Source organism: Schistocerca serialis, chromosome 3, assembly GCF_023864345.2.
Source record: "Schistocerca serialis cubense isolate TAMUIC-IGC-003099 chromosome 3, iqSchSeri2.2, whole genome shotgun sequence".
Lineage (NCBI taxonomy): Eukaryota > Metazoa > Arthropoda > Insecta > Orthoptera > Acrididae > Schistocerca > Schistocerca serialis.
This window is the reverse complement of record NC_064640.1, coordinates 379660445-379683203: the sequence shown is the minus strand read 5'-3', so window position 1 is coordinate 379683203 and position 22759 is coordinate 379660445. Positions and strand designations below refer to the sequence as shown.

General features: G+C 41.6%; 1 protein-coding gene across 1 annotated transcript in view; it reads left to right on the top strand.

The window, feature by feature from the left end:
• Positions 1 to 22759, top strand: part of LOC126470214 (uncharacterized) — an 83512-nt gene that overhangs the window by 32586 nt on the left and 28167 nt on the right. The gene's annotated exons all lie outside the window — the stretch shown is intronic.

Here is a 22759-nt window from a genome sequence, read left to right as displayed (position 1 = left end):
GGTGGATGGGGAAATGGGTAGACAGATAGGGGTGGAGGAGATGGACAGACACATGCTACAAATATTAAATGTACCATGGATACATATACTGTGGCAAAAATGCACCCCAATAGTTGATACAGTGTAAGGAGATCTACTCATAATTGGAAATGCTTCATACAGCTTTCAGCTGGGAAATGCTGTTGACTGCAAAATCAAAATAATATCTGTGTCATAGCACGACCAACAATAAGGCATTTCCATAGAGATGTTCACAAATTCGTCTCACCTGATGTTGTGACGTGACAACAACTGGATAATGTCCAAGGTAATAACAAATAGATAATTGTCGCTTATTTCTTCCAACATAGCATTCCAATCCAAATATCTTTCATTCCTCACAGCTGTGTGTATGGTACACAATACTGTATGCCCAGGTATAATCATCATCATACACAAATCATTAACAATTACAGTTTGGAATAAATGTACATACCACATCTCCTAAACAAAGAGCAGGGGAGAGGAAGAGGTGGACATAAAGGAGGGCAAAGGAGGAGATGGTGCAGTATATTTGTTGAACATCTCTGTGTGTGCATGTGTGTCCAGCATCTCCTCCAGAACCACTGGATTGATTTTAGCCACATTTGGTACACATACTACTTGCTATCTGGAATCAGCACTGTGATGGATTACAAACTTCTAGCTGCCATAGGAGCAGTGACACAGGCAAAAAGAATTATTAATTGGGGCAGGAGGTGGTCTGAGATACTGAGGAGGAGGAGGTGGTCTGAGAGATTGAGAAGGAGGAGGTGATCAGAGTCAGGGGGTGGGAGGAGGGGGAGGAGGAGGAGACCAGAGAGGAGAAGGACAGAGAGAGGAGACAGGAGGAGGAAGTGGACAGATACAAGATAAGGAGGGGGAAGTGGTCAGTGAAAGGAAGGAAGTGATGGTCAGAGAAAGTGGGAAGGAGTAGGTGGACATAGGCACAGGGTAGGAGTAGATGTACAGAGACAGGGAGATGGACAGAGAGAGGTGAAAGCGGGAAATGTTTTCAGTATGTGTGTAACGAGTATGTAGGCAAAGCCACTGCCAAGAGGCTAGTGTAGACGTAAATCTGTGTTCAGTGTCGAAGCTTTGGGGATGGGGTGAGGGAGTGGGTTGAATGATGGCATGCTAGACTGTAACACTTTGTTTATTGCCACCACAATGGAATGAAAGTCTGCTGTGAAAGAAATTAAGTCATTGGCAGAAAGATTGAAGCAAAGGGCATTTTTTGCTGTGATTACTTGGAGTATAATAGGTCTGTGTTGTGTGGGGTGCAGGGGTGTTGATGTCATTCAACCATTGTTGAGGAATTGTTTCACAGGCAGAAATTAAGTCTGGGCTATGATCTAATGTAGTGGCAGTCTGACATTATGAATCAGCAGGGTATGAATAGTCTCTGCAAATTCTAGAACTGTCTGCCCATCCTTGCCATTGCATTACAACTCGAGACTTTTCTCGTGAATATTGCGGTAGCCTAGAGGCAACGGCCATATTACAACATCGGGGGTTAAATTAACAACACACTGTGCAAATGCTGCATAGAATCTCAGCACGACACTCAGTTTGGTGAACCTGTTGTCATTTTTGGTTCTCCCCGTCTTAAGCATGCTGCACATTAAAAACATCTTCAAGATAGATTAGATTAGATTCAATTTTTGTTCCATAGACCCAAAAAATGAGATGATTCTCATGGGTGTGGAACATGTCAGAAAAGTATAACATAAGAACATAAATCATTTGAATATAATACTTACTACCTTGATCATTTATCAGGAGATTGTCGAAATACGTGAATACAATACGGTAAACTGGAACGGCTAGTACTTACAGAATTAACACACAGTCAGAATGAAACATTGTTATGCACTATTAATAACTTTATCATACACAAAATACCTAATCTTGGCTGTTGTGGCCAAGTGCTGTCAAATCTGAAATATAATAGACATTTTTACTTAAGCTAGCTTAACAGTCTCTGTTAAGTATTCATCTATAGAGTAGGAGAAGTTGCCTATCAAAAAGTCTTTCAAACTCTTTAAACCATGCTTTAGCTGAAAACAAGTTTTTAATTGTTGCTGGCAATTTATTGAAAATGCCTGTTCCTCAATATTGGACCCCTTTTGGGGCAAATGTAAGTGACTTTAGGTCTTTATGCAGATTGTTCTTATTGCTAGTATTAATACTATATATCGAGCTATTGGTTGTAAATAGAGGTATCTTATTTGCAATAAATTTCATTCAGAAATAAATATACTGGGAAGCTGTGGTTAGAATACTAAGTTACTTCAACAGGTTCCTACATGATGTTCTTGAATTTGCATGCTAAATACTTTTGCTTGTTTTGATGAGTTACCCCAGAATATGATCCCGTATGACATAATAGAATGAAAGTAAGCAAAGTATCCAAGTTTTTTTTAATATATTTATATCTCCTATATCTGACATTACTCTCACTGCAAATACAGACTTGTTTATGCAATTAAGCAATTCTGTGGTATACCCTTCCCAACTGAATTTAATATTGAGTTGTAATCCCAGAAATTTAACACCGTCAACCTCTTCCACCTGCGTGTCTTCATATGTTATATGATGCTGGAAGGAAATCCCTTACAGGTTCTGAACTGCATATAGTGGGTCTTGTCAAAGTTTAATGACAGTGAATTAGCTTTAAACCATTTATTAATATCGGTGAAAATTTGATTAGGAGCTATTTCTAAATCCATACTTGACTTGCTACTTATTGCAATGTTTGTATCATCTGCAAACAAAAACAAACTTAGCATCTGGCAATGTAACAGACGAGAGGTAATTATTGTACACAAGAAGGAGCAATGGACTCAAGATGGAAGCTTAAGGAACACCACATTTAATTAATTCCCAATCAGATGAAACTGACTGCTTACTGCACAGGTATTTTGCAATGACACCCTTTGTTTCCTGTTACATAGATAAGACTCGCACCATTTCACAACATTGCCGGAGACACCATAATATTCTAATTTACTTAAGAGAATGCTGTGGTTCTCACAGTCAAATGCTTTTGACAGGTCACAGAAGATGCGAATAGCCTCTAATTTATTAGCTAATGAATTAAGTACATTCTCACAGTAAGTGTAAATAGCTTTCTCTATATCAGAACCCTTAAGAAATCCAAACTGTGACTTGGACAATATGTTATTTGCAGTTAGATGCTTTTCACTTCTCATTCTTTCAGTATTTATAGACTGGATAACAATTTTGCTTAAGGATAGCTTATTCTACACATTACTGCCATAGTTGTGAGTTCCTTGTTCAATACGCTAAAACATCTGCTTCTCCTTTTGTGTTGTAAGAAGCTACACACATTTGCTGGTTTCATTTTCTGTCATTGTGTAGGTTTTCTGCACAGTAGCCTTTCTTGATTTGAAACTTAATGTTATTTGTAGCTTATGAAGTCTGCCTGTGGATATTATCATTCTGCAATTAATGCTGTACTGTGTGCATCTCTTTTGGCACTAATACCAATTACAGTGAAGAAAAAGTTTCCTAAATTTATAACTATACAAAAGAAATGTTGCCTACTTATAATGTTTACAGCATAGTCACCGGAGATGCTCCAAAATTGTAAATCGTGTATGGTGAATGAGCTTTTTAGCTTTCACTATGCTTAAGACAGAAAAACTCAAATAATAATGACAATTATTGATTTATGATGTTTCATTTGCAGTTAGTGCATGTAAACATTATTAGTAATTATGCAATAGGCTCTAGAGCTAGTTATCTAAATGCAGATAAGACTCATTGACATATATTTTTGACATTCCAGCCCTTGGCATTCTCATCTTAGAGAATCAAGCTGTAGTCATTTCACAGCTTGCTCAAGGAACACATTGAGTGGTAGTCTTCCTGTTGGTAGTATAAGTGAATGTTAGCAACAATATAGAATTATCCTGTTAAATTCCCTTGATTTTTTTGTGTCATTTCCATTGAATAATCTGAGTGATTTTCACTTACGGTGTGATATAACATTATCAATTTATGGTCCAAGAAAATTCTTCCGCCTGGAAACTGCAACTAATCTCATCTTTTACGTTATGAATTACCTGTCCTAGCCACCACTGGGGCAATAAGGGAGATAAGACTGGCACGGTGTATTGCTGTCTGTGAGGCAGAGTGGTCGCCTGTAAAGTGAAGGCTACTTTGGCTCACGGTTCTGGTCTTTCTGAAGACTCTGTGACAGAGTTACAGGCAACCAGATCAAAAATCAGTAAGGAAATCTTAAGAATACTTCATCAAAAGTCTTCTTGCTACTTCTAGTAGCTCATAGCGTAATGGTACAAAATTACGATGTTCCACAAGTGATAATACCTCTTTCCACTTCTGCTGCCTTATTTTGTTTATGAAATGCTGTGATGCTATACTTCCGGAGTGTGCCACAGGACAGTAAGTAAACACAGACTGTTCCAGAGACCAAAGTGAATAATACCTTACTAATTCACGCTGATATAGGCACACTCTTGTTATGTTTAATTAGAATAGACTTTCTTTGTATGCTTATTGTGGTAAGTTGTATTTCATTTGTACTAGTACGTTACACCTTTTAATAGTGTCTTCGATTAGTTTATTGAACACAACAGTGAGTATCAGAGTGAAATTAATCATCAACAGTATATTGTCTTACATTTTCTAAAGCAGTCTGACAATGTGGAGACAATATGCCAATTCCACACCTGTAGAAACCTGCTAGTTTTGAGTTAAAAGATGTCATCAACACAAGCATGAAATACAATTTTGTCCTGAAAGGAATTTTCTTGATGGTTGTTTGAACAAAGTAAATATTTGAGGGTATAACATAAGAGGAATAAGTGCATGAGGGGTGAGACTTCCCAAACTAAGTCCCGGATAGTTTTATTTTTGAATTCAGCAGAGTGCACTTTCATGTAGTAGCAACCTGTGATGCAGTTTCATTGATCATTTTTATTTCACTACGACCGAAGTGTGTCACAGTTGTCGGCAACAAATACCAGCTGTGATGGAACACAATGATAGGGAGATGTTCGTAGTGCACAGCACCTTTTTTGAGGCACCAGATAGAAAATATATGTTTACACTGCCCTCTGATTCTCTCTCTCTCTCTCTCTCTCTCTCTCTCTCTCTCTCTCTCTCTCTCTCTCTTTTGTCAGGCGTTAAGTTCTTCTTTAGAAGTTATCATAAAAGCATCACAGCTGATCACCAGTAACAAAATTGCATAGGAATGCTCAGTGACCTAACTGATGATGATCAGGCAAAAATACAGTAATACTCATCCCTTCATTCCCTGCCCCCTTTTACTTTGAATTAGAGCATGTGATACTCACTACACCTAACTTCTGAACCTTGCCTATTGCATGTAAATGTCACATTATGGTTAAATGATCACAGTTTATCACGTGTATGTCAGTTACTGAGACTTCCTGAATGTGGGAAATCATTCATGCTGGAAATATCTTTCTGGAAACAAGAAAAATCCTTTTCCAATGTGTTTTCCCAAATCTCTCACCCCACCCGCAATACTGCGGTTTCAAGCTGCCTTCACTGCTTTCACCCTTCTGTTAAACCCGAACCTTACAATATGACACACATGTTATACCTATTTCCACTTGTGTCTCTATTTTACAACACTTAAACAATGTTTAAAAGTTTGAAGTATGCAAAATCCAATATAAAACTGTAAGATAAATACCAGAACTTCAAACAAGGAAGTGACAGTTGATAAATGTGCCACATTTGCTTAGTCAGACAGCATGTGATGTGTGGCATCGTCTGGCCTGTTGTCTATATCTGGTAACCAGTGGCCACAGTAGGACGAGGAAACTCTCAAACGTAAACTGTTCCAATCTCAACAAGCCCCGAGCTCTTTCGTGGACTCATTTCTGGAAGTTTGTACTATTATTGGTGGGTTACAAAGTGAAGTGAATTATCTTTGAAGTTCCATCAGACAAATTACTTGAGCACACAACCAAAATGTGGTTTAAAAAATATGGGAATTGAGGACTTGAACTCGCAACATTGTGTGACATTTACCACTAGACAATGACCTGATACAGCACTGTAGCAGCTTGAGAAGAAGGAAATATTTTGTCCAAACACTTCCTCACCTTACGATATTGCCAGATAGTTCATATGGCTGAACTTCAAATTCTGAGGGGAGGCAAGTTTTATTGGCCACCTTAAGTGAATGAATCAGACTCTGCGGCAGCAAACCAGCAGCCAGGTTTTATGTCTGAGATGGTACATACGTGGTTCTCCAACAAAGTAAGACTTGGTCACATATCATTTAGAAAATGCTAGTTTCATTTGCAACACAGCAAATTTCAATGTCCTTGTGGACCATGTTGCTGACTGACTGTGTGTGTGTGTGTGTGTGTGTGTGTGTGTGTGTGTGTTTTACATACTTACGTAGCACAACATAGTCCTACAGCAATCAGTAGTAGAGAAGTATCAGTCAATGGTGTGATTACCTGTGTCTGTACTAGAATGTTTTGAGATGAATGTACCTGAAATGGTTTAAGGTTTTTCTGTGTTATGCTAAAATCTGTACTGAACATTTTAGTTGTTTGACCAATTCTCACTCATTTTTTCTCACATTCTTATACACGTATATAGTTAATCTACAATTTTCAGCTGAATCGTTGTACAAGCTATCCCATTTAAATAAATACATATTTTTAAAAAGGTTGCCAAAATACAAAAAAAAAAAAAAAAAAAAAATTAGAAAAGAGAACCATATATTGTGCCATAGTTGTGGTGCATTATTTACATAGAAGCAGTGAATATACACTACTGGCCATTAAAATTGCTACACCATGAAGATGACATGCTACAGACGCGAAATTTAACCGACAGGAAGAAGATGCTGTGATATGCAAATGATTGGCTTTTCAGAGCATTCACACAAGGTTGACGCCGGTGGCGACACCTACAATGTGCTGACATGAGGAAAGTTTCCAACCGATTTCTCATACACAAACAGCAGTTGACCGGCGTTGCCTGGTGAAACGTTGTGATGCCTCGTGTAAGGAGGAGAAATGCGTACCATCACATTTCTGACTTTGATAAAGGTCGGATTGTAGCCTATCGCGATTGTGGTATACTATATCACGACATTGCTGTTCGCGTTGGTCGAGATCCAATGACTGTTAGCAGAATATGGAATCGGTGGGTTCAGGAGGGTAGTACGGAATGCCATGCGGGATCCCAACGGCCTCGTATCACTAGCAGTCGAGATGACAGGCACTTTATCTGCATTGCTGTAACGGATCGTGCAGCCACGTCTCGATCCCTGAGTCAACAGATGGGGACGTTTGCAAGACAACAACCATCTGCACAAACAGTTTGACGACGTTTTCAGCAGCATGGACTATCAGCTCGGAGACCGTGGCTGCGGTTACCCTTGACACTGCATCACAGACAGGAGCACCTGCGATGGTCTACTGAATGATGAGCCTGGGTGCACGAATGGCAAAGCGTCATTTTTTCGGATGAATCCAGGTTCTGTTTACAGCATCATGATGGTTGCATCCGTGTTTGGCGACATCGCGGTGAACGCACATTGGAAGCGTGTATTCGTCATCACCATACTGGCGTATCACTTGGCATGATGCTATGGGGTGCCATTGGTTACACGTATCGGTCACCTCTTGTTCGCATTGTCGGCACTTTGAACAGTGGACGTTACATTTCAAATGTGTTACGACCCATGGCTCTAACCTTCATTTGATCCCTGCGAAACCCTACATTTCAGCAGGATAATGCACGACCGCATGTTGCAGGTCCTGTACGGGCCTTTCTGGATACAGAAAATGTTCGACTGCTGCCCTGGCCAACACATTCTCCAGATCTCTCACCAATTGAAAACGTTTGGTCAATGGTGGGCGAGCAACTGGATCATCACTATACGCCAGTCACTACTCTTGATTAACTGTGGTATCATGTTGAAGCTGCATGGGCAGCTATACCTGTACACACCATCCAAGCTCTGTTTGACTCAATGCCCTGGTGTATCAAGGCCGTTATAACGGCCAGAGGTGGTTGTTCTGGGTACTGATTTCTCAGGATATATGCACCCAAATTGTGTGAAAATGTAATCACATGTCAGTTCTAGTATAATATATTTGTCCAATGAATACCTGTTTATCATCTGCATTTCTTCTTGGTGTAGCAATTTTAATGGCCAGTAGTGTATATAAATTGTTGACGATATTTAAATGTGTCGTTCAAAGAAAAATAAAAAGTTTAAAATGTAAAATATAACCAGGGCTATCTTCATTTTTTATCATTATTCAAACACCTTTGTGGCAGGTGATAATGTGATAACAACAAATGTTAAATTCACCATAAATCGAACTCCTCACAGTTATGCACAAAACTGTGCGTGTAGATTGGGTTTCAGTACTAATTTAAAGAACTGTATCTTATGTTCCCATTTACTGCCAGACAAGAGGGAGTAGCAAGATGAAGCAACTGACCACTGTAATGTGCAGTGAAGATATTTTGTGATTCAATACCATATCATACCAAGTAAGTAGCAGGAAGGTTAGTCTTCTGTTTAACCCAGCTTTTTGGTTGACAAATTTTGTGACTGTACTAGGGTCATCTGTCTGCAAATGTTACAAGCTGCAGACTAGACAGACATTTATTTGGAGTGAGCATTTTGGTATTTTGTAAACTGCTTGGTTTTATATTATACTTTGGTTTATGTTCAAGTTGTTTGTCCTCAGTAACTATTTTTCAATTATGTACTCTTTTTCTAGCGTGTATCAAAAGCACCACGTAGTTCAGGTGCTTGACTTCTGCTTCCATACACAATACTTGGTTTAACTGTAGGGAACTTGCGTTGTACTAACTGCATCCCAGACAACACCCAATTGATGAGGTGTTAGTTGTTTCAAAGTTATGGGAGATTAAAGGTCTGTCAGTGCATGGATGTGTTTTGTCCTGGTTTTTCTGAAGACGGAACTATTTTTCTCCTTTAAATTCCTTTTACAAGACTTTAATGCTGTTGAAAATGAGTGTGTCTTCATTTTGTGAATATTCTTTCCTCTCTCTGAAAAAAAAATTACTTTATTTTCTCTCTAATATTTCCATCAGCTGCACTATGAATGTGTTAAAACACCAAAATAGCATGCTTAATATGCCACTGGGACAGCTTCAGAGTACTGGACAGCAGTGATTTGTTACATACTGATGTGTACATTTTGTTGAGTGTTTCTGGAAGAATTTTTTATAATTTCCTGTACCATAAAAAAGACAGATTACAGGAACTTTTCAAAGGAAGAACAGTAAAAAATGAAGTGATACGTAAAAAGACAACATTGTCTTATTTGTATTTATTAGGGAAATTCAGTAATTAAAGAGAAAAATTTATGTAGAAATGAAACAATTTATAGAAAGAGTTTCTACTTTCATGACTTTAGGCAGGCATCACTGGTATGAGCAGAGAACAGTAGATGTATAAAAATTGTGTGTGTATATATATATATATATATATATATATATATATATATATATATATATATATATATATATATAGACACACACACACACACACACACACTCCTGGAAATGGAAAAAAGAACACATTGACACCGGTGTGTCAGACCCACCATACTTGCTCCGGACACTGCGAGAGGGCTGTACAAGCAATGATCACACGCACGGCACAGCGGACACACCAGGAACCGCGGTGTTGGCCGTCGAATGGCGCTAGCTGCGCAGCATTTGTGCACCGCCGCCGTCAGTGTCAGCCAGTTTGCCGTGGCATACGGAGCTCCATCGCAGTCTTTAACACTGGTAGCATGCCGCGACAGCGTGGACGTGAACCGTATGTGCAGTTGACGGACTTTGAGCGAGGGCGTATAGTGGGCATGCGGGAGGCCGGGTGGACGTACCGCCAAATTACTCAACACGTGAGGCGTGAGGTCTCCACAGTACATCGATGTTGTCGCCAGTGGTCGGCGGAAGGTGCACGTGCCCGTCGACCTGGGACCGGACCGCAGCGACGCACGGATGCACGCCAAGACCGTAGGATCCTACGCAGTGCCGTAGGGGACCGCACCGCCACTTCCCAGCAAATTAGGGACACTGTTGCTCCTGGGGTATCGGCGAGGACCATTCGCAACCATCTCCATGAAGCTGGGCTACGGTCCCGCACACCGTTAGGCCGTCTTCCGCTCACGTCCCAACATCGTGCAGCCCGCCTCCAGTGGTGTCGCGACAGGCGTGAATGGAGGGACGAATGGAGACGTGTCGTCTTCAGCGATGAGAGTCGCTTCTGCCTTGGTGCCAATGATGGTCGTATGCGTGTTTGGCGCCGTGCAGGTGAGCGCCACAGTCAGGACTGCATACGACCGAGGCACACAGGGCCAACACCCGGCATCATGGTGTGGGGAGCGATCTCCTACACTGGCCGTACACCACTGGTGATCATCGAGTGGACACTGAATAGTGCACGGTACATCCAAACCGTCATTGAACCCATCGTTCTACCATTCCTAGACCGGCAAGGGAACTTGCTGTTCCAACAGGACAGTGCACGTCCGCATGTATCCCGTGCCACCCAACGTGCTCTAGAAGGTGTAAGTCAACTACCCTGGCCAGCAAGATCTCCGGATCTGTCCCCCATTGAGCATGTTTGGGACTGGATGAAGCGTCGTCTCACGCGGTCTGCACTTCCAGCACGAACGCTGGTCCAACTGAGGCGCTAGGTGGAAATGGCATGGCAAGCCATTCCACAGGACTACATCCAGCATCTCTACGATCGTCTCCATGGGAGAATAGCAGCCTGCATTGCTGCGAAAGGTGGATATATATATATATATATATATATATATATATATATATATATATATATATATATATAAAAAACCTCAATATTGCATTTAATGATGGCATGTCTTTGAAGTTTTCACATTAGTTGAACAACATTCAGTGATTCATTTTCTGCTTTCTAAAGGTGAAAAACTAGCTAAAATCTTTTCTCGAATGAATTTACAGTATGGGGAAAGTTGTATGAACAATAGAAATTTTTGTAAGTGGGTAGAACAATCAAAATGGTTGAACCTCAGTGACTAGTGAGCAATGTCCTGGCCAGCCAGCTGAAGTGTCAACTCTTTCACGTAAAACTTAAATTAAGAAGAAGACTGACATATTACAGCTGGACATATAGCAAAAAAGATTGCAGTAAGTGTTGGCACAGTTCGTAACACAATCAGAGGCAAGGTCAAGTACACCGATCATTCAGAACATTATGACCGTTGATTTACTATCGATGTAAACCCATCCAGGTGAAAGCAGCATCACCTGGCAAGGAATGACTACTAGTCAGACATACGCACAGCGCACGTAGTTTCAGTGAGCATGCTGTCCATGTATAGAAGGCATGCAATCTATCTGAGTTCAACAGAGTGCTGATTGTGATGGCACAGAGGCTCAGCATTAGCACTTGTCAGATGTTTGAGGAGTGCTGTGGTGAGTGTCTTCAACACATGGCGAAACCAAGATGAAACCACATCCAGATGTTGTGTGGTTGGGGAGCCACTCCTCATTACAGATGTCGGATGTCATAGGCTGTGAAGACTGATAAAAGAGGACACGTGGTGAACTGTTGTGGAACCAACATCAGACCTTAATGCTGGGAAGCCGACAACCCATTCATGTCCCAATGGTAACACCATTACATCTGCTACTACGGCAGAAATGGGCACATGGCCATTGCATGGTCTGATGAATCCTGATACCTTCTTCATCATGCTAATGGGAAGGCGCAAATCTGTCGTCTTCCAAGGGAATAGCACCATGACATCTGTACTGTGGGGTGGAGACAAGATGGTGGTGGTTCCTTTATGCTCTGGGGAACATTCACATGAACAACCATGGGTCCAGTGGGGCTTGCATAAGGCACCATGAAGGCCCAGGTGTATCGTACACTGATTGCAGACCATGTACACCCCTCTGTGACGATCATGTTTCCCAACAGCAGTGGCATTTTTCAGCAAGATAATGTGCCATGTCACAAGGCTAGGAGTGTGAGGGAGTGGTTTGAGGAACACAGTGGTGAGTTCCAGTTGACGTGCTCTTCCCCCAACTCACCAGATCTGAACCCAATCGAACACACCCGAGATGTGATTGAATGTGGCATCAGAGCTCTTCACCGCCCTCCCCAGAATTTTCATGGATCAGGTGACGCGCGCGCGCGCGTGTGTGTGTGTGTGTGTGTGTGTGTGTGTGTGTGTGTGTGTGTGTGTGGGGGGGGGGGGGGGGCGCGCGCGCGCGCGCGCGCGCGCACGTGCGCGGAGATGTGGTGCCAACGCCCTCCAGCGACTTACCAATGCGTAATTGCTTCCATGCTATGATGCGTCACTGCTGTTATCCATGCCAGAGCTGGACAAACTGTGTACTAGGTAGGTGATCATAATGTTCTGGCTAATTAGTGTACAGAAAAAGGAATGCTAGGTGGATCGTGAAAGAGTTAATGCAACGACACAAGAAAAAAGACTCGTAGTATGTGCTGATTTGAAAGAAAGCTATGAAAGGGAAGATGACCCCTTTTCTAAACAAATTTTAACCTGTGATGAAACTTGGGTTCACCATTTTGAACCAGAGTCCAAAAGAGCAAGCATGAAATAGAAGCACACCAGCTCACCTATCTGAATGAAATTCAGAAGGGAAGCATCAACAGGAAAAATCATGTTGACCATCTTTTGGGAAGCCCAAAGTGTCATCTTTTGTGATTATTTGGATGATTAGTGTACAATAAATAGCGTGAACTAATCAGATGTGGTGATCAACAAATTAAAGCCAGCAATAAGAGAAAAATGTCACGGATCTCAAAGAAATAGCATGATACAGTTATGTGACAATGCTCTCCCTCACACCGCCCAGCTGACCCAGGAAACCATTCAAAAAGTAGGCTGGGAGATATCTTGTCCTCCATAGAGTTCAGATTCGTCTCCCTCAGATATATATATATAATTTTTTTTTCTTTTCTTTTCTTTTTTTTTTTTTTTTTTTTTTTTTTTGCACTCAAGGAGACATTATGTAGAAAAATGTTCTGCAACAAGGTGGTCAAAGAATTTGTGAGGAAGTGGCTCAAACAACAAAGCAAAGACTTCCTTGCATCATGGTTAAAGAAAACTAGTTCATTGTTGGGAAAAGTATATTAATATTGATGGGGATTATGTTTGAAGTGTAAATGACTCATTTTGTAAAAAATACACGGGTTTTTCCTAAATAAATTTGTCTCTTTAACCCTTTAACTTCTCTGGATGTGTTAACACGCGCACCTACGCATGGACATGTTCAGAGTACCAGGTAGAAGGACTGGTGGCATGCGTAAACACATTCAGAGCACACAGAGACAGGTACAAACATGCGCGTGTTAACACGTCCAGAGCAGTTAAAGGGTTAATTACTTAATGTCCCTCATACTTACTCATTTACTTGTTGCAGGAGAACAACTTACTTCAGGGCTTCTCCAACTGCACTTTCAGGTGCATGGTTAAGCTGTTTGCAACTATATTTTTTCTCTTCGACTGTGACACAGTATGAGGATGGCAGAAAGGAGGGGGCTGTATGTCTAAGTTTAGGAGAATTTGGGGGACTGCTCAGACATCCACCATACATCTAAGGAAAACCTTGGTAGAGCTGCTGGTGTTGACATCATATTTTGATGGAAAAGTAAGGTCTACCTTCAGCAGCTCATTTAATAACTCTTGTATTAACCTCAGCACCACCACAACAGCAAGCTCTGCAGCTCCACCTTGCATATTTATCACACCAGCAACATTTTCTTGTCAGTGTACTAGTGCTGACTGTTGTGGCTCCAATTTCAAATGCTTCCCACTACTGTCAGTAGCAGGATTTTTCGAGCTCTTATATGGAGAGGAGCTGTTGCCAACTCACCTCTGCCTTGTGCATGGATTATCAGTGTTTACACTGTACTGACACACTTTTGGTAGTGATTAGACATTTGGAATTGTACACTCCAACTTAGATTTTAAATTTTTGCAGATCACATCACATGGTATATAGCAACATGTTATCTGAGAGGCTGACAGAAGTGTGGCGTCATTTAAATCAATTTAGCTGCACAGTTTCTCTCTCTCTCTCTCTCTCTCTCTCTCTCTCTCTCTCTCTCTCTCTCTCTCTCTTTCTCGGTTACAGTCACAGTGGCTCTCACATCAGTGGATTCTGCCGATGACTGACATCGGCCGAAGACAGCTGATGTTTTCAAATAAGTATGCCAGTAGGTGTATCATGACAACATAGCTGATCTTGTCACCCAGACATACAGATGTCGGAGAACAATCAATGAAATTCAGATCAGTTTGTTTTGTTTAGTGGAATCGGCTGACATTCTTGTGCATGAAACATGAACCCTGAGAAACTGATAAGTTTAGTCAAAGAAAAAAAGAAAGAAAGAGTATGTGGCATGCCGAGGATGAAAAATATCATCATCGGGTTATAGGTCAGAATCTAGAGACTGAAATCACAGCTTTATTGGAAACCACAAGTAGAAAAATCTTTATCGGACATTTTAGGCACAAATTACAACCTCAAAAAATAATTCGTTCAAGTGAGAAGGGTGGCATCCCTGGGTTCTGAAACCTTTTTCAGTTCATGACAGAATATTTTCAGATTGTGAAATTCAGGCCAAAGTATCATTTTTTGGACTCTGCAAAGACAGAACATTAATTATATACTGTAATAAAACAAAACTGGCAACATTTTACATTTTATTCAGTGAGCAGTCTCAGGTAGCACATGATGAGGGTAATGAGGCATATTGTCAAAATATCATGCAAGAATGATGGTGATATATCCGGCACATTACCTGACACCACCTCAAGATCTCGGCAGATCGATGAAAAAGTCTGCTGAATGCTGTGATTAATTCTTTGATCTTCATGTTTTCTTTAAAGCCAGTGAACACGGGGATTTGGATGATTTTTTTGGTTAGAATTTGCCCCTTTCATAATGCAGTTTTCTTTTTAAATGCATCTCCACCAAATCAGAAATAAGTCGTTTCTCACTTTGTGATTTCTTACTGTGGGTAGACTGCAGTCAAATCTACTTACAGTGAGAGGTCTGCAATCCATTTTGGATGTTCCAAATTTTGTTCCTGGTTTCCTTTTGCCCTTCGGAAACACAACAATAGCAGGCCTCAAATCAGAAATGCATTCAAAGTATGTCCTCTGTCTTAACCAATATTCTTTGCAGCAGTGCATACTGTCTACATAGTCTTCGTCCAGTTCCATAAAAAACTGTTGCAACTGCCAATGTAATAATGTGTGTAACTTCAGAAAATTTACTAGTCATACCAGCATTTTTGTTATATGGTCCATGGCTACTAATTTAGCACAAAGCGCTTTTTGATGTACAGAAAAATGAATCGTGTACGAATTGTCTGTCAATTGTTCTAATTTTTGCTGTTTTGTCATCAACTAGATTCTTAAATTCTTTCTGCATGGTGTTGTAATGCCATTCCATAGCAAATTTGAGGTATCCTTTGATTATGTGACTGTGTAATCTCATCCTTCTGGCCTGTGATTCCCACTCATTTTTTAAAAGTTGGACAACAGATTACTAGATTGCCTCTTTTTTTGTGCAAACTACCACTGGAATTGTGGACTTCCCATATACGAGGGCAGTTCAATAAGTAATGCAACACATTTTTTTTCTCGGCCAATTTTGGTTGAAAAAACCGGAAATTTCTTGTGGAATATTTTCAAACATTCCCGCTTCGTCTCGTATAGTTTCATTGACTTCCGACAGGTGGCAGCGCTGTACGGAGCTGTTAAAATGGCGTCTGTAACGGATGTGCGTTGCAAACAACGGGCAGTGATCGAGTATCTTTTGGCGGAAAACCAGGGCATCTCAGATATTCATAGGCGCTTGCAGAATGTCTACGGTGATCTCGCAGTGGACAAAAGCACGGTGAGTCATTGGGCAAAGCGTGTGTCATCATCGCCGCAAGGTCAAGCAAGACTGTCTGATCTCCCGCGTGCAGGCCGGCCGTGCACAGCTGTGACTCCTGCAATGGCGGAGCGTGCGAACACACTCGTTCGAGATGATCGACGGATCACCATCAAACAACTCAGTGCTCAACTTGACATCTCTGTTGGTAGTGCTGTCACAATTGTTCACCAGTTGGGATATTCAAAGGTTTGTTCCCGCTGGGTCCCTCGTTGTCTAACCGAACACCATAAAGAGCAAAGGAGAACCATCTGTGCGGAATTGCTTGCTCGTCATGTGGCTGAGGGTGACAATTTCTTGTCAAAGATTGTTACAGGCGATGAAACATGGGTTCATCACTTCGAACCTGAAACAAAACGGCAATCAATGGAGTGGCGCCACACCCACTCCCCTACCAAGAAAAAGTTTAAAGCCATACCCTCAGCTGGTAAAGTCATGGTTACAGTCTTCTGGGATGCTGAAGGGGTTATTCTGTTCGATGTCCTTCCCCGTGGTCAAACGATCAACTCTTAAGTGTATTGTGCTACTCTTCAGAAATTGAAGAAACGACTTCAGCGTGTTCGTAGGCACAAAAATCTGAACGAACTTCTCCTTCTTCATGACAACGCAAGACCTCACACAAGTCTTCGCACCCGAGAGGAGCTCACAAAACTTCAGTGGACTGTTCTTCCTCATGCACCCTACAGCCCCGATCTCGCACCGTCGGATTTCCATATGTTTGGCCCAATGAAGGACGCAATTCGTGGGAGGCACTACGCGAATGATGAAGAAGTTATTGATGCAGTACGACGTTGGCTCCGGCATCGACCAGTGGAATGGTACCGTGCAGGCATACAGGCCCTCATTTCAAGGTGGCGTAAGGCCATAGCATTGAATGGAGATTACGTTGAAAAATAGTGTTGTGTAGCTAAAAGATTGGGGAATAACCTGGTGTATTTCAATGCTGAATAAAACAACCCCTGTTTCAGAAAAAAAATGTGTTGCATTACTTATTGAACTGCCCTCGTATCATCAATAAATAGTGAAGGATGTACAGTGTAGACACCATGAAAGTAAATGAAAGAAGTAACAATGTCGGGTCACACTGCTAAATGAAATTTTGCACTGCACCGAGTAGTTCTGAGAAGGACTGAGCAAAGCCAAGACGTGCCAAGATGGACAAGTCCTCGAGCCACACACGTTCAACACATGGTGCACATGTGAAATTTTGCACACCATGACCAACCCTGATATAGAGTGTCAGTTTTTCTTCACTCCATTTGCAAGTGGTATGAGGGAGGGAATGACTAGCAGTGGTAGAAGGTACCAACTAGCATGTACTGTATGGTGGCTTGTGGAGTGTGGGTGTGGATATAGGTGTAGGTGTAGGTGTATGTGTAGAGTAGAGGGTGTTGAATGAGGTCTTGAGTCGTACACAGTTAGTGCACAAGGTGACCCTTCCCATCTCTTGCTACCACAACTACTTACAATTTACTGATGTCAATCCTGTTTTGTCTGCTTCCCATGACTGGACATAGTGACACCCTTTATACTAGTGTGCCCAATATGAACACTGTAGCTCCAGTTTATACCACTAAAACAGCATGTTTTGACGGTTTTCACTTTTAACGGAGTTAGTTACAGATATTTATCAGTGGAAGGTGCCAACTGTACTTGCATCCACATAATGCACCATATTGAAATCCGACAAATCCCTCCATTTTCCTTTATAGCTAACTACTAGATAAATGTGTATTTAACTACTCATTCCTCAGATTTGTTTGTATACATGCTTCACTTACAAAAAGTGTGTGTGTGTGTGTGTGTGTGTGTGTGTGTGTGTGTGTGTTCGTGTGTGTGTGTGTTCTTATCATGGCGCAGAAGGAGTATAGTGACATAGCAAGAGCACACTGTGGTTAAGCTGCTGAACTTGCATTCAGCAGTCAGTCAGTCAGTCAGGCAGTAGTAGCCGACAGCAACAGACGCAGCAACAGATAAGTAAACCGCTTTTGTGGCATTTATGAGTTCCTAACCAGGAGTGAATTTCATTATATCATCTGTGTGCTTTAATAGTTTAGTTTCTTGAGTTTCTGCGTGTAAATTTAAAATCTAATAGCCACAATTCTCGTGTTTTCGTTTGAATCAGAAAGTAAACTGATTTTGTGATGTATTACAAGTTCCATATCAGGGGCAAATTATTTATTTTCACCTGAGTGCTTTGGTAGTTAGGTTCCTGAATATCTGCGTATTACTAGACACAGTTCGCACGTTTTCGCCAGGTTCTACATTAGAGTTGTGCAGAACGTGCTGATAGTCCGTTTATCTGCATAGTTTAGTTTTCCACAGTCTTTGGTGTGGACAGGGACTGTGATTGTTGTGTGCGGATGCGAGCCGAGTTGGTGACACTTCGCTCTCAGCTTCACACTGTGATGGCTGCAGTTACACAGCTTGAGTCTTCAGTGGATGGGCATCACTGTTGTGGACCGGCCGTGGGGATCCAACGGATGTCCAGCATGTCAGAGTCCTCCGATCGGTCCTCGCACTGAGGCTGACCCCTCACCTGTGGTCTAGTGCAAGGTTGCCCCGGGGCGAAGCAGGCAGCGAAAGACCTCCCAGGCGGCCGCACATAAGTCCTCCCCGGTTTGTCTGACAAACAGCTTCCAGGTGCTGTCTGTGGCTGACATGATCACTGAGCCGGATGCTGTTGCCTGTCCTGTTTCAGAGGAAAACACTCAGCCTGCAAGATCCGGGCAATCGCAGAGTGTGGGACCATAGGTAGTTGGGAGCTCCAACGTTAGGCACGTTGTGGGGCCCCTTAGGGACTTGGCTGACAAGGGGGGTAAGAAAACCAATGTGCACTCCGTGTGCATACTGGGTGGAATCATTCCAGATGTGGAAAGGGTCCTGCCAGATGCCATGAAGAGCACAGGGTGCAGCCAACTGCAGGTGGTTGCTCATGTCGGTACCAATTATGTGTGTCGCTTTGAATCAGAAGAGATTCTCTGTGGTTTTGAGCAGCCAACAGAAGTGGTAAAGGCTGCCAGTCTTGCTTGCAAGATGAAAGCAGAGCTGACCATTTGCAGCATAGTCGACAGGACTGATTGCGTGCCTCTGGTACAGAGCTGAGTGGAGGGTCTGAATCAGAGGCTCAGACGGTTCTGCGACCGTGTAGGCTGCAGATTTCTCGACTTGTGCCAAAGGGTAGTTGGGTTTCGGTTTCTGCTGAATAGGTCAGGTATCCACTATATGCAGGAGGCAGCTACACGGGTAGCAGGGGCTGTGTGGCGTGGACTGGGCAGTTTTTTAGGTTAGAGGGTCACAGGAAAACACAAGATGGGCTTCAGTCACAAAGGGTACAGGCTGAACACAGGAAGACCGTAGATACAGGAACCACTGGTATGACAGTTGTAAGTTGTCGTAGCTGTGTTGGGAAAGTACCAGAGCTCCATGCGCTAATAGAAAGCACTGATGCTCAAATCATTATAGGCACTGAAAGTAGGCTAAAGCCGGATATAAGCCCAGCTGAAATTTTTGCGGAGAACGTATCGGTGTTCCAGAAAGATAGGCTAAACACGGTTGGCGGGGACGTGTTTGTTGCTGTTAGAAGTAATTTAACTGGTCGCGAAATTGAAGTAGATACTTCCTGTGAGTTAGTATGGGCAGAAGTCATTGTTGGCAACCGGAGTAAAATAATAATAGGATCCTTTTACCGACCTTCCAGTTCAGATGATACAGTTGCTGAAAGGTTCAAAGAAAACTTGAGTTTCATTTCAAGCACATACCTGACTCATACGATAATAGTTGGTGGTGACTTTAATTTACCCTTGATATGTTGGCAAAAATACATGTTTAATTCTGGAGGTACGTATAAAATATCATCCAAAATTGTGCTAAATGCATTCTCTGAAAATTATCTCGAGCAGTTAGTTGATGAACCCACGCGAATAGTAAACAATTGTGAAAACACACTTGACCTCTTAGCAACAAATAATCCTGAGTTAATAACCAGCATCAAAACCGATATAGGGATTAGTGAACACAGGGTTGTTGTAGCAAGATTGAGTATTGTAATCCCCAAATCCTCGAAAAATAAGCGAAAAATATACCTATTCAAAAAAGCAGATAAAAATTCACTTGACACCTTCCTGAGAGACAATCTCCACTCATTCCAAATTAATAATATAAGTGTAGACCAGATGTGGCTTAAATTCAAAGATATAGTATCAGCACCAATTGAGAGGTTTATACCAAATAAACTAACAAACAATGGAGCTGATCCTCTGTTGTACACAAAATGTGTTAGAACACTGTTGCAGAAACAACGAAACAAACATGCCAAATTTCAACAGACACAAAATCCCCAAGATTGGCGATCCTTTACAGAAGCTCGAAACTTAGTACGGAGTTCAATTGCAAGATGCCTATAACAGTTTCCACAATGAAACTTTGTCTCGAAACCTGGCAGAAAATCCAAAGAGATTTTGGTCGTATGTGAAGTATGTTAGTGGCAAGAAACAATCAATGCCTTCTCTGCGCGATAACAATGGAAATACCATTGAAGACATTGCTGACAGAGCAGATTTACTAAACACAGCCTTCCGAAATGCGTTCACAAAAGAAGACGAAGTAAATATTCCAGAATTCGAATCGAGAACAGCTGCGAACATGAGTAACGTAGAATTAAATATCCTCAGAGTAGTGAAGCAACTCAATTCACTTAATAAAAGCAAGTCTTATGGTCCAGACTGTGTACCAATTAGGTTCCTTTCGGAGTATGATGATGCATTAGCTGCATACTTAACAATCATATACAACTGTTCGCTCGACGAAAGATCCGTACCCAAAGACTGGAAAGTTGCACAGGTCACACCAATATTCAAGAGAGATAGTAGGAGTAATCCACTAAATTACAGGCCCATATCATTAACGTTGATATGCAGCAGGATTTTAGAACATATATTGTGTTCGAACATTATGAATTACCTCGAAGGAAACAGTCTATTGACACACAGTCAATATGGGTTTAGAAAACATCACTCCTGTGAAACACAACTAGCTCTTTATTCACATGAAGTGCTGAGTGCTATTGAAAGGGATTTCAGATCAATTCTGTATTCCTGGATTTACGGAAGGCTTTTGATACTGTACCACACAAGTAAAATTGCGTGCATATGGAATATTGTCTCAGTTATGTGACTGGATTTGCAATTTCCTGTCAGAGAGGTCACAGTTCATAGTAATTGACGGAAAGTTGTAGAGTAAAACAGAAGTGATTTCAGGCGTTCCCCAAGGTAGTATTATAGGCCCTTTGCCGTTCCTTATCTATATAAATGATTTGGGAGACAATCTGAGCAGCCGTCTTCGGTTGTTTGCAGATGACGCTGTCATTTATCAACTAATAAAGTCATCAGAAGATCAAAACAAACTGCAAAATGATTTAGAAAAAATATCTGAATGTTGCGAAAAATGCCAGTTGACCCTAAATAACGAAAAGTGTGAGGTCATCCACATGAGTACTAAAAGGAACTCGTTAAAATTTGGTTATACGATAAATCAGTCTAATCTAAAAGCTGTAAATTCAACTAAATACCTAGTTATTACAGTTACAAACAACTTCAATTGGAAAGAATACACAGAAAATGATGTGGGGAAGGCTAACCAAAGGCTGCGTTTTATTGTCAGGACACTAAGAAAATGTAACAGACCTACTAAAGAGACTGCCTACACTACGCTTGTCCGTCCTCTTTTAGAATACTGCGGCGCGGTGTGGGATCCTTACTAGGTAGGACTGACGGAGTACATCAAAAAAGTTCAAAGAAGGGCAGCACGTTTTGTATTATTGCGAAATATGGGAGAGAGTGTCACAGAAATGATACAGGATTTGGGCTGGAAATCATTAAAAGAAAGGCATTTTTCGTTGCGACAGAATCTTCTCACGAAATTCCAATCACCAACTTTCTCCTCCAAATGAGAAAATATTTTGTTGACACTGACCTACATAGGGCAGAACGATCACCACGATAAAATAAGGGAAATGAGAGCTCGTACGGAAAGATATATGTGTTCATTCTTTCCACGAGATATACGGGATTGGAATAATAGAGAATTGTGAACGTGGTTCGATGAACCCTCTGCCAGGCACTTAAATGTGATTTGCAGAGTATTGATGTAGATTTACATGTAGAATCATTCAAAACTTCATGTGGCCATTGAGATTTAATTACTGTGGCTTTTCTAAATAAATTAATCTGAATTCCCGGTTGGTTCCCCCTGTGAAAACACACACACACACACACACACACACACACACACACACACACACACACACACACACAGCCAATTTCTTTCCACATCTTTGTCCTGTTCATACCTGTGCTCCATCGCTAGTGAGATTGTAGAATTCTCAAATGTCTGTATGGGTAATGTCATAAGTTCTCCATAATATTTCAGCAAACAGTATCTTGTCATCTGCAGGTGGTTCCTGATGACAGATTCTCAGCTCTTGTCAGTGTCCTATATATGTTGACCGTTACTCCTCCATCATTATGCTCCCATTGCAGTTCCTGCATCTGGTGTGATGGTGCTTGTGGCAGTGGTGGAAGTGGTGATGCCTGGCTGCAAACTATGGTCTCCAGTGTCTGCGCTATCATCATCTGACGCAAACGTCACTGTATGGGAACACTTTTGGTTTTCTCAGCTCAGTACAGGGTTCCGTGCCTGATTTCATTGTAGGCCACTGTCTCTGTTAATTAGACCACCT